This window comes from Gopherus evgoodei, chromosome 10, assembly GCF_007399415.2.
Source record: "Gopherus evgoodei ecotype Sinaloan lineage chromosome 10, rGopEvg1_v1.p, whole genome shotgun sequence".
Taxonomy (NCBI): domain Eukaryota; kingdom Metazoa; phylum Chordata; order Testudines; family Testudinidae; genus Gopherus; species Gopherus evgoodei.
Window position 1 is genome coordinate 68,045,152 of NC_044331.1, and position 13,207 is coordinate 68,058,358.

General features: G+C 43.8%; 1 pseudogene; it reads right to left on the minus strand.

Annotated features, from left to right (window-relative positions):
- The window catches only part of LOC115659250, an 88,669-nt pseudogene that overhangs the window by 28,921 nt on the left and 46,541 nt on the right, over positions 1 to 13,207 (minus strand).

Here is a 13,207-nt window from a genome sequence, read left to right on the forward strand (position 1 = left end):
AGTTATGCTCGGCATTCTGGGGTCAAAAAACAATCCTAAAAACTCAAACCAGAGCCAAAAAGATGGAATTTTACCAGGTTTCACCTAGAACCTATGTGAACCTCAAAGTTCCACAAACCTTCAGTGCCCTGACTGAGTTTTGAGTTTGCAGTGAAACCCAAAATGAGGCAAATTTTGTATGGATTCTGGGAAACAAGACCACAAAGAACCAAGCTTAGAGTCAGATGCTCAGAAAGGTCCAGTCCTGCAGGCGAAACTACCAGTGAAATAGTGTGATACGGAGGGAGATCTGAGGAGACTGGAGCAGACATGTAATGGAGAAGAGACATTGATTCAGCTTTCCTGTGGCTGGAAGAAAGCTATGTTGATAGCGGCCACATGGGAAATTGAGAAAGAAAGACGTACATGCTGTTGTTGCAGAATGAAGGATTGGGTGACAAACTGAGGGTTTTATTTCAGTCTAGTCTTTGGGTCAGGGCCAGGGTGGTGAGGGACCAGTTGCTCAGTTGCCCACAACAAATCCTGTCTGTAAACTAAAACACCCAAACTAAATCTAGAAAGGTTTAATTAACCTTTGACGGGCATCTGTGACAAAATCCATGACTTTCATACAAACTAGTGGCTGAACCTCAGCATATTATTAAAGTCAAGTACTCGCCCTGCACTTTGCCAGAAGCTCAAGGTTGTGTTTCTATGATCCAGTCTTTGGTGGCCATACATGGGGGGTAGAAATACACAAGGGGCTGCAATTATCAAATGTACTCAGGATTGGCTTAACTGTACTCCCACTGAATTAATTTGATTTTAGTAGGAGCCAAAATTAGGCCAACACGGAGCACCTTTCTTAATTACACCCATAGCATCTGATTTCCTATCCCTCCCCTAAACCAGGGCGACTTTCAAGAGTCTCATAGAAGGTGTTGGGCTTTCATTCTGCATGGATGATGGGCTTCCCATATCCATTCAGATCTCTGTTTTGCTACAAGCAAAGGATATGTGCACTTGTAGCAAGTACTCAGTCTGTATAGCTGGAGTTCAATCCTGCCATCCTGACTTAGGCACATCTTCCACTGGAGTAAAAAAGTAACCAAGTTAAGCAAGTTTGGAATGTGGGTTTACTGTTGAAGCATCCTGAGGGATCTCCCCACCATCACCTGGACCCAAAGACCAGTCCAAGGTAAGGTCACACATTCCATTATTCTAAAGCAATACTGGGTTCTCCTTCCCCTCCTGCTGCAGACGGTTGCTGATGGTTGCATCTTCATTGACTGAGTCAATCAGCATTCTGCTATCACTGTCCTTTTGGACCATTCCTCCCAAGCTCACAGTTTTTCAACCCTGCAGCATATGCCAGTTTCAATAAAACCCAGATACGAAGGAGCCCCAGGGTTCAGTCTCATACATGGTACTACTGAACCAGTAATGTTTTCTTACTGAACCCTGGGGGTGAAGGAAACACCAACAGGCCATTTAATGCATCTAGAGGAAAAGCCAAATGGCCAAGATTTTCAAAAGCTATGAATGATTTTAGATGCCTCAATGTTTGGCTTACCAATCGGAAACACTGTAAAGGGGCTTGATTTTCAAAGTGCGCAGAGAAGCCACTATCTAAATCAAACCCCATTTAATAACCCCATCTTCAAATTGGGCACCCAAAAATGGAGGCAGGCTAAACCACTAACCACTTTTGAAAACCTCAGCTGAGACGTATGGTACAGTGGCAAAGTGCCTGCATGTTCCCCCACTCCATAGCCTGATAGCTGCTTTGCTGACACAGTAAGATGTGCGACATGCTTATGTCATGCTTATGTTCTCTCCAATCAGTGGCAGCGGTTTAGCTTTGAAGTGGTCATTAAACAGTTTAATGCCTGAATGGAGCTGCATAATACAATTTTTTTAAAGAAGATTCATTTCCTTTATACATGGTGGCTACTAGGTCTTGTCTGCACTGAAACTGCATCCCTTCAGTGCACGGTTTTAGGAAATTGAGGAAAGGCAGGTGTTGTGACTGATGCTAACTGTCTAAATAGGTAGTAATTTGGCTTCAAGCTAATATTCGGCAGAGGAGTCTGGGAGGGTATAAAGCAATGTGCATCAAGGCTCCATCCACTCTCTCTTGCCATTTCTCTCATTGCATTTCAGCTCCATTCTTACCACAGTCCCCTTTGCATTGCGTGGAACTCAACTCGCTTTCTCTGCCAAAAGTGTCAGACACACAAAGAGCATTTGTACAGCAGTGATTTATGCATGGAATTCCCAGCTGGGGACAACACAGAAAGGCATTTACCATGCAGCATAAGTGAAATAGCAAGCCAAGACGTATTTAGCAAATGATAACACAACCCAGAGAGAAAAAGAGAAAGAGAAGTTGGAAAAAAAACATTGCCTGGCTGGGAAGTCCCCGAACTTTTAGACACATGGAGAAATGGGTTGTCCGTGTGTATTGGGGAAAGGATTTCCTGGCTTCCCAACCACAGATAGCTGTAATAATATTTCTAATGGATGTGACGCTTTAGGATTCACCCAGGCCAGTGAGGGCGGTGCCACTGCCTGCCAAGTAACCCCGGGGGCTTCTGTACTGTGCTGCTCTGGCTCAGAGCCCTGCCACAGCAGCCTGCTCGCAGCACAAGGACAGCACTCTGGCTTCCACCAGCCCTTTCAGTCCCAAGTCTCCCCCAACCCATCTCTCCTGCAGAGTCCAGTCCCTCTCACTGAACCCTCAAAGAAGTTATCATGGTTGCTGCCTCCGTAGCAACAGCACACACCCTGGCCTGTTAGTTGGGATGAGCATTTTACCCTTCCATTCAAAACTCAGCACCGAGAGAGTTTTGTAAGAAAACAAAAATGAGTTTGACAAAGAAGAGGTATTTGAGTGATAAGTAACACCAGAAGAGACGGGCATGGTTACAAGTAAAACCAAACCAAACACGCTTTTGGGTGACTAAAACGTAATTTCAGCAAATTACAATCTTTGGGTCTGTTTATACTGCAGTTAGACACCCGCAGCTGGCTTGTGCCAGCTGACTCGACAGGGCTCAGACTAAAGAGCTGTTTAACTATGGTGCAGATATTTGTGTTTGGGGTGGAGCCTGGGCTCTAGACCTCTGTGAGGTGGGAGGGTCCCAGAGCTTGGACTGCTGTCTGAGCCCCAAAGTCTACACTGCTGTTAAACGCTCCTTAGCCCAAGCCCTGTGAGCCTCAGTCAGCTGGCACAGGCCAGCTGTGGGTTTTTATTTGCAGTGTAGATACACCCTATGTCTAAGCAGGTTTTTCTCCTATAGTCAGTTTCCAGCTACTCTTGCCTTGCAGGCCAAGAAGATCCACTTTTCATGAACTCAAAGAATGCTTCTCCCCCTTTTGTCCCCTAGGTGGTGGATATCCAACATCTTTCGGCAGGTCCTTATAGCCTCAAAGTTTATCTTTGTTTTCAATGTCAGGAAGCTCTCCTAGGGGGTTCAGTTTTCTGTGTCCACCAGGGAGCCCACATCATAGTAATTTTTGCATCCTCCTGTGATTTTTAATGCAAATTATCTTTCCTCAATCCCCAGTGCAAATGAATAGCCCACTGTTCTTGGCCACACCTGGCTTGATCTGTGATTGAGTCCAAGAGGTGTTGATCATCCTCCTCTGTTTGGAAAAAACTTATGTTGCCTCCTTGGTCTGTTTACAGACTCCAAAATATAATATCAGGGTATCCACAATTTCACAGACAGCATTGCGGCACACATTCACAGTGATATTAACGACTGGGGTGCTAGTAGATTTCAAATGATCTATTACAAGATACTTTTTAAATAAACATCATGACAACAGGTGTGTGTATGAGGTGTACTTAGCTGCTCAGGCCAGCTGAGTTTTGCTGTTACCTACCAGGGGGCTCTGTGCCATCTGGAATAACGGTGCTCGTAGGGTCACAATGCATGAGAAGAAAGAACTTTTCCACTTGTATCTCCATTCAGTTTCATTAGGAGCCACCTGCTGATTTGACCATGTCACTCCCCTCTAGCAATCTCTCCACTGGTTCCCCAAGTACCAGCACATCACATCCAAGCTCCTCATCATTCACCACCAGCAAAGCTCACACAGCCCTGCCCCTCCTTGCCTGTCCTCCCTTGTTAAGCTTCTCACAGCCCCCTGTCCTCCTTGCTGGGCCAGTGCTCTCAGCCTTGCCCACCCATTTGTCAGCTTCCTGCAAAGTCACCTCTCTGCGCCTTCCTCCACTGGGTCCCCTGCAGAGAGATAGGACCTTCCTGAGCTCATCACCAAGACCCTTCCCCTGCCTGCACCGAAGACCCTCATAAAGATCCCTGACAGCAGGAGACTTGTCTCAGGACCCAGTCCTGGGCTCTGCTGTGAATAGAGTTGACTCATACACACATGGCACATGTTCTTCCCCTGCTCCTAACCTCTGTCTTCTGGTCTGTGGCAAAAAGTGACTAAATAAAAGGGTGCACAGGGGTCTGAGATAGTGATCACTCCTTGGGAATGTGCTTCAAGTCTCCCTAAGTGGGGAGAGTGAAAGGAAATCTGTGGGGAAAGGCCCATCGCTGAGGCGGGATGTGAAGGTGAGGATGCAGTATATACAAAAGGTCTGAGTCAGCTCAGACCACACTCTGATTCCCACCAGCAGAAGTTTGCATTCTTCTCTCCATGAGTCTTTCCCCTCCTCCCTTCTCCAGATGTGAGTGGCACTTTTTTTCTTCACTGCAGTTTGGAATCTGTATATTGACAATGCAACAGTAAAACTATTTTGCAGTGGATATAAAATAAGACGGCTCTGGAGAGGAGTCAGAGAACCAGCTGGCAGCAAGAATTAACAATGCCAGAAATGTGTAAATAAGTGATTTTCAAACAAGATTTACGTGGAGCTGAAATGTTTTAAACAGACTATCCCTGTGCATGATAAGGGGACTGTGGTATGTGCAGCTGGATTACTTCTTGCAAAAGACCTCTGTGAAAGTTTCCCAGGTAAAACATTTAAACACGTATGAATGATTTTCAGAAGTGCTGATCGCCTCTAGCTGTCATGACAAATCAAGTGGGTGCTCAGCAACTCTGGAAATCTGGACAATAAAGCCCTGATTTTCAGGCAGGCTTTAACCTGGTCTCTAATTTTGCAGCCTGTCGTTTGCATCCACAATAAACTGCAGGCACAAATGGTATATGTAATTTACCTGATTTTTACTCTCACACAGGTAGTTAGATGTCCAATTGCCACCATTTGCATCTGCAATTCATTTACAGGTGCAAAGTTGTGGATCCATATAGCAGCTGGTGCAAAATTGTGCTTGAAAAATAAAGACAATTTGGAAAATTTAGGCTTAGATCATCATTTGCAAATATCCTATTTTAAATATTAAAGGGACTGACGATAGTGAGCCGCACGTAGTGTGGGCAGATGTGATTCAAGTTTCTCCATGTAGTTGTGCTTAACCTTATCAAGCACCCTAGCCTTACGTGCTCCCTATCATACATCCCCAGACCTCTCCTGAATACAAACTAAGAAATATTCCAAATTCTGTGACTGATTTTAAAAGCTAGTGCAAAGAGCTGCACAAAAGGAAGACATTTGCAGTGCACAAACAAGAAGTTTTATTGCTCCAGCAAACCCCAAGAACTCTGATACATATTCTTGAGCATCGTCTGCTGGCCCCTTATCTATTGACTAATTTACATATATTCAGGAAGCACTCTTGTAACCATTGATAGTGTGCAATTAATTAGCAGATTTTAAGGCCCTTTCCTTCAAACTCCTTTTTTGTGTCTTAACCTGCAGGAGTAGTCTCATCGAAGCCAGTGAAACCAAGATTGGGCCTTTATTTATCAGCTAGCAAAGGAGGGATAGCTCAGTGATTTGAGCATTGGCCTGCTAAACCCAGGGATGTGAGTTCAATCCTTGAGGGGGTCATTTAGGGATCTGGGGCATAAATTAGTCTGGTGACTAGGCCTGCTTTGAGCAACAGGTTGGACTAGATGACCTCCTGAGGTCCCTTCCAACCCTGATAGTGGATTTATTTGGGGTTTGGATGGAACTGGGTGCTGGAGATAGGTGACCTGCTGTGCAGTTTTTGGTTAAAGTCTGCACTTTGGGGGCATGGACCTGACCTGAGGCTGTGTTTGCAGCTGGCTAGTGTGTCTGGCTCAACAAGGCAGGGTTCTGGAGTCCCAAGTGGGCAGGGAAAATGGGCTCAGAGGCAAATTCATCACATCAGGTGACAGTCCCAAGGGGGTCTCTGTGAGCGAACCTGTCACAGCTGTAATATATTGTTTTCCTTTCTGACATCAGTTCCCCTCCTCTATCGAGCAGTAGCCGAATTCTGGAGTCTTTCAGTGGTTTATGTACTGTGCAAGGTAATAACATGTTTCTAAAATTAAACTGGATTTTATTAAGAGAACTATTTACAGAGGTGTTGCAACTGCAGTTAGCATTCCAGACATGTGTACACAGACTGACTATCTGGTGCATTCTCCAAACTCTTCCCTCCTGCAACCTGTGTTCCTCCCTCCAAGCTGGGACAAATAGGTTGACTTCCCAGTGGAGGAGAAATCAGTGATGCAGAGTCTCAGTATGTTCTAAGTGTAATTACTTTATTTACACATATACACCAGTCCTGGAACAGACTTGATCACAAAGAGCATGCAGGCAATCCCCTCTTCCAGAAATCTCAGACCTCACCCCAATATCCCATTTCTAGGAAGTTATTGTGTTCCTAGAATTGCCTCCAAATACGGAGAATTGGGCAGAGACCAAACTCTGCTATCTGCCTTGGGATCTCCCCAAGGACCACTGCATAATAAAATTAACAATGATGCAGCATTTCTTCACAGACAGAAAATTGCAACAACACTCAGAAAAAGAGAACTTATAAGCCTATTTGTAACAGCACCATCTGGAGAGCCCTGCCATAGCAATATTCTGAATTAAATAGATTACATGTTTTGAATAAATTTTACATTCAGAGGGCCAGAGTTTCACCCACAAATTTTAAACTCAGAAAAGACCTTTATGAATCATCTAGCTAATCTTCTGCATACCAAACAATTTCACCCAGTATTCCTGCCTCAAGCCCATAATCTGACTGCACAAGAGCATACCTTGTAGAAAGACATCCAATCCTAATTTAAAGACTTCACATGATGGAGAATCCACCACTTCCCTTGGTAAGTTATTCCAATGGTTAATTACCCTCACTATTAAAAGATTGGTGCCATACTTCCAGTCCTAAGTTGTTTAGCTTCAACTTCCAGCCACTCAGTTTTATCATGCCTTTGTCTGACAGACTTCACAGACTTCTATTATCAGATGTTTTCTTCCCAGAAAGGTACTTCAAGACATGTGGAACTGTTAAGAACAAAAGCACCTGATCTTGAAAGGAGATCATTTTTAGCAGGTAAGTGTCATTAGAAATATGGCATTAGACACACAACACCACAGTATGCTCTTGGAAATCATAGTGAGATCCCCTCCTACACTTCCTGTGCATCTTTAATTTAGAGATGCACTGTTGCCTAGCAATTAGGGCAGGTCTCCTGGATCTACTGCTACTGCTGCCATCTGCCTGTTCACTGAGCCAGTCGTCAAAGCCTAATGGAAGTGGTGATCAAGGCAAAAATGCTAGTGGGGTGAGGAAAACTCAGCATTTACGCACATGTCTGCACACACAAATCAGACACAGGATTTTACTCACATAATGATGGCCAGTGTACATATTACCCAGCGCACCTATTGTGATGGGCTTTGAAGAGTTGGCTTAGGTGTGACTATAGGCAAGTCATTTAACCATGCTGTGACTTTAACTTACCCATTTGCATGAGTACTGGTGTTAAGCTACCTTTGTTAATGCAAGTCAAACACTTTGAGACCCTTTAATGAAAGCTGCATTGGACAAGCAGAGAATCATTTAGTGATGAAATATGAAAATATTGCTTTAAAAATTCAGATGATGTGAGTGTTACAAATAATTTATAATAAAAATTACCATCACGCCAAAACAATCATGAGGTAGAGACGTCCCTTCCTATTCTCAGCTGCCACAGGCAGGTCATGACATACTCACATACCCCCAAAAAACTCACAATCACACACACTTAGAAAGTCACAGGTTCTTCTTGAGTCCAAACCTACAAGGCTATCTTGACCACTGGGGCAGCATTAAAGAAAAATTCAATATTTAAAGTTCCCAGAATCCTCTCTTGGAAAGAGTCAATGGCAACGGTTGAGTGGATACATTAAAAACACAAAGCTGGAGCAATAGAGCTGAGTGCTGGAAAATTTACAAAAACAACTAATTCTTTAGAGGTATAAAAAAAGAAAAGGAGAAAGCAGAAATGTGGCAGCCAGCCTTAGGCTTTGAGAAACCTCAAAGGCCCATGGGCAAGGAGGTATTTCTGAGGTAAAGGGCTCCCTTCCAACCTGTGAGAGGCAGAGGGAGCAAGATAAGAAATAATAATGGGTGCAATTTACTAACCCATTGAAAACCAAAAATCTTCTCTCCATATTCATTAGAGGAGGATAAACCTGGAGCCACAATATGATAGAAACACATACATTACTGAAATTTAGGATGCAGGTCTCTAAGGACTAGAGAAACCCATCCATTAAAATTCCATACTGGCAAAAGAGGGTCAAGAATATAAAATGAATGGGAAATTCAGAGTTTTTAGTTGCAAAACCAAACATCACTTCTTTACATTCATGTGCAAGGAGTAGACTTAACAAGGTGGGGTGCTGCAGAAAACAAATGTGAATGTACAAGTTGGACCATATTAGAGGAGGGCAGCATGTTAAACTACTGACAAGGACGTGATATCAATACAAGGACACCCGCTCACTGCTAAATCTACAAAGGAGGAGTTGAAGATTTTGAAGGCTTCACTAAGGTCTTATCTACAAAGGGACACTCAGAACAACTAAGGTCCTTGTGGAAGTAAGTGAATTAATAGAAACCAAGTAAAAGCTATTTTTATTCCAAATGAGAGATTCCACACAGGAGCTTAATCCAGTTCAATTAATCTAGTATATTTTGTAATGCCTATAAATTTTGTCACCTAGACAAGGCCTAAGGTACCTGCCACACCCCAACACTTTGTTTTCAAAGAATGGGGAATGAAAATATTATCTATACTGGGAAAACCATCTACCATAGAATGCTGTCACAAGGCTGTCCTCAACGTTATTTCACTGTATAAATCAGGGCATGATATAATTTAGATCAAGTCATAGGCCTCAATCTAACCTGCAAGGTAGCCCCCTGAAATGAGGCCCCATTGGTCACTGTCAACATGACCATGGTAAACTGCAGCAAGTGAATACCCAGAAAGAAATTCAGACTGGTCTGGCCAAGTCCATTTTCTGGGTCAACTCAACTCCAGGAAGGCTTTGGGAAAAAACAGGCCACCTGAACTGACACATCTAAGACAATTGTGATCATACTGTGGGCTTCTCAGCTCTCTCTTCAGTCAGTCTGTCCCAAACATCTTCTGGAGAAATGCTATCTTCCTGAAGAACTGACACTGAATAGAGCAGGGGTGGCCAACCTGTGGCTTTGGAGCCACATGTGGCTCTTCAGAAGTTAATATGCGGCTCCATGTATAAGCACCGACTCTGCGGCTGGAGCTACAGGCGCCAACTTTCCAATGTGCCGGGGGGTGTTCACTGCTCAACCTCTGGCTCTGCCCCCACTCCACCCCTTCTCATCCTCTCCTCTGAGCCTGCCATGCCCTCACTCCTCCCCCTCCCTCCCAGAGCCTCCTGCACATCACATCACAAAACAGCTGATCGGGAGGTGCGGGCAGGGAGGGGGCGGCACTGATTGGCTGAGGTGCCGGTGAGCGGGAGGCACTGATGGGGGCTGTTAACACATTACTGTGGCTCTTTGGCAATGTACATTGGTAAATTCTGGCTCCTGCTCAGGTTGGCCACCCCTGGAATAGAGGATGGACCAAATTTACAGCACTTCCACCAGGAGGACTTGGAAAGAGAAATATTTCTGTCAGCGATGTCTTATTAACTATTAATGAGAGATTGATCTACTAAGGATTGTTCTTTATCCTCTCGCTCATGTTAATAAGGCATGGGAATTCTGTCTTGTCTTTAGACCCAGTCTGGAGTTGTATTGCTATGGGTATGTACTCCTAGCAGTAAATAAAGAGACTGTCAATTTCCTCCTCTCTTGGTAAAGAGCACTGGCCTGAGCATTCTTCTGAGGCTCTCCTGGTTACTCCCAGCTATCATGATTTAGTTGATCTAGCCCAGCACTTCTCAGTGGTCTGCCAAGTGTTCATTGTGAAGCATAAAATGGAAGGAATTTGGGGCCATTTTCTTTTTTTTTTCCCACTGTTGCCAATCTTTTTTTGATAATCTCAGATGTTAGGCAAAGAAAGTTGGCATGCTGGGTACCTGGGTTATTTAAAAAACACATTGACCTAACAGATTGCTCCGTTTCTTTATAATTTAAAATAAATTGCTATGCAGTAATGTTGCTACAAGTGCCATCTACTGAGAGCATGTATTTTCCTTTTTAATAAAAATAATCTATAAAGATGTAAGAATGCTGCAGTTATCTGGAATGGAGAGAAACTAGAGAAATTCTTACAGGGTCATTTTGGTGACAAGTAGCAATACTTTTCCATCACCTGTTTTAATTAAATATCATTTAAGAAGGTCTGTATCCCTTAGCAGGCCAGTCTTAAATGGCCTTGATTTTGTTATTATTGTACATCAAACAGTTCATTTTGGATTCCACATCTGAGACTGGTAAAATCGATTCGTTACACGGTAAGCTGCCTTTTTGTGTATATATTGAAATCACTTTGTGGCAGGGGATAGCTTTTTATTATATGCAAGCCCAGTGTCTAGCACAATGCGGTCCTGATCAAGGCTTTGGGGCAACAATAACAATGACCCCAATTCTCATTTACATGCAGGGCATTTCATACTACTCTGGCAAGAAGGGATCCTGAAGTGGATTTGCTTACACTGCTACCATGGAGTAAAGTGGCCTTTGTGTAAACGAGAAGCAGGCCCACTAATTTTTGAGTTGCAACAAAGAGAAGTTGTCTACATTTATTTAGTTGCCTGTATATTACCTAAGCACACTTGCATTTCAATCTGACTGTCTAGGGTGCTTATATTATACAAGGTGCCTATAACCATCCTACTAAACACTTCACAGTCTGAAATGCATTTATCTTCACAGCCCCTCCGAGGTAGGGAGATGTCATTATCCCCACTTCACAGATGGGGAGCTAAATCACAGAGAGACTGAGGCCCAGATTTTTAAGATATTTAGGTGTCATTGCACTCAGCATTGCTTAATTGATTTAGGAGTCTAAATCTCATCTTCAGAAGGGATTTAGGCACTTCAGAGCCTAAATCCATCACTTGTCAATGGAATTTGGACTCCTAAGTCCCTAAATAATATTAAAGAAAATAACCATCCAATGGAGGCAGGAGAATGAAGCAAACAGAGATTTGAGCTACACAAAGAAATTAAATTTAAAGTAAAGCTGCCTTATTAAAAGCTGCTTTATTAAACTTATACCTGTTGTGTGGCACTGTGAAATTGTTTGGCATCTTCCTTTTAAGTGAGGCAAGCTGAGAAAACAGGCTGGATCTAACTCATTGTTGGGCTTTATTATGTGCAATTCCTTTTTAGCATTCCAAGCATTTAACCTTGAAAAATAGTGTTGTTTTGCTGCTGTGTTTTCTGATTGTTAGTCTCAAGGCGTCGCAGTGGCATCTTTATAAATCTGCTGTAGCTGGCAAATATTTCTTGCAGTCCAGTGCTGAAATCTGAAAAACCCAGATCACTTTGAGCTGTCAGGCAATTAATGTAATTCAAAGGAAATGAAAGGTACGTGCAACTGGGACTGCTTTTAATAAGTGACTGTTCCTGACTCATGCTTCTAAAGGGAGAATGAAAAAAAAATCAATTAAAAAAAATTATATAGAAGGTTTTCAGAGGGATCTCAAGGGTCTAAGTACTGTGCCATTAAAGATATGTGACAACTAATATTTGGGGAGAAAATCCATGATAAATGCATGTACTGTACTGATTATCTGTCTGGGAAGACAGAAATAGATTAACTTACACAGACCTGCAGCATCTCACATCATCTGTTTCTAATTTTTCCTTCTCAGCATTCTCAGAAATTTTAGACAAGGCGGATGGGGGCAAAGAGGCATGGCTGCTGGTAGGGCGGGGGTAATTATCAAAAGACAATATAAGACATAGGTGCTTTCACCCATAAAAAACACAGGGTCACACACAGAAAAAAGCAAGCTCGATACAGAGTTGCTGCAGGGCCGGCGCTTCCATTTAGGCGACGTAGGCGGTTGCCTAGGGCACTAGGATTTGGGGGGGGCGGCATTTTGCCACCCTCGGTGGCAATTCAGCGGCGGGGGATCCTTCCCCGCTCCGGGTCTTCGGCGGCAATTCTGCGTCAGGTCCTTCACTCGCTCCAGGACCCGCCGCCAAAGTGCCCCAAAGACCAGGAGCCGCGGAAGGACCCCCTCGCCGCAAAATTGCCACCAACGACCGGGAGCGCTGAAGGACCCCGCCAAGGGCACCAAAAACCCTGGCGCTGCTCCACAGTTGCTGAGTCACTGATCAAGAAGCAATGCAGGTGGGCCATGATGTTTTAAAACAGGTGCTTACGGTAAGGCTACTTAGTCCATTTTAAAGCCCTGATCATGCAAAGAGCGCTGTACAGGCAGGGGGCTCCACACACAGAGCACTCAAGACGGGGTCAGAGTCTTCAGCACCGAAACAAACAGCCTGATTCACAAAGGCAGCAAGCATCCAGTAGCTACCATTACAGTCCATGGGACCTGCCGAGTGCTCAGCTCTTGGGCAAAGTCAAGCAGACACCTAATATGGATTTGGGATTTAAGTTCCCATTACTATTAAAAATAGCTTGTCCCTGGTAACAAAGAGTAGTCAGGTGTTTATTATAGCTGAGTGATCTGAAAAAAGCACCTTTAAATAATGCTCAATCCACAACGGCAGCAGCTTTGAGGTCTGTGTGACATGAGGTAATGTTCTTGGTCCATATTACAAAACCTCCCCAGCACAACTGGTAACACTAAAAAATAAATAAATATATGGAAATAGTCCTATCTCATAGAACTGGAAGGGACCCCGAAAAGTCATCGAGTCCAGCCCCCTGCCTTCACTAGCAGGGCCAAGTACTGATTTTGCCCCAG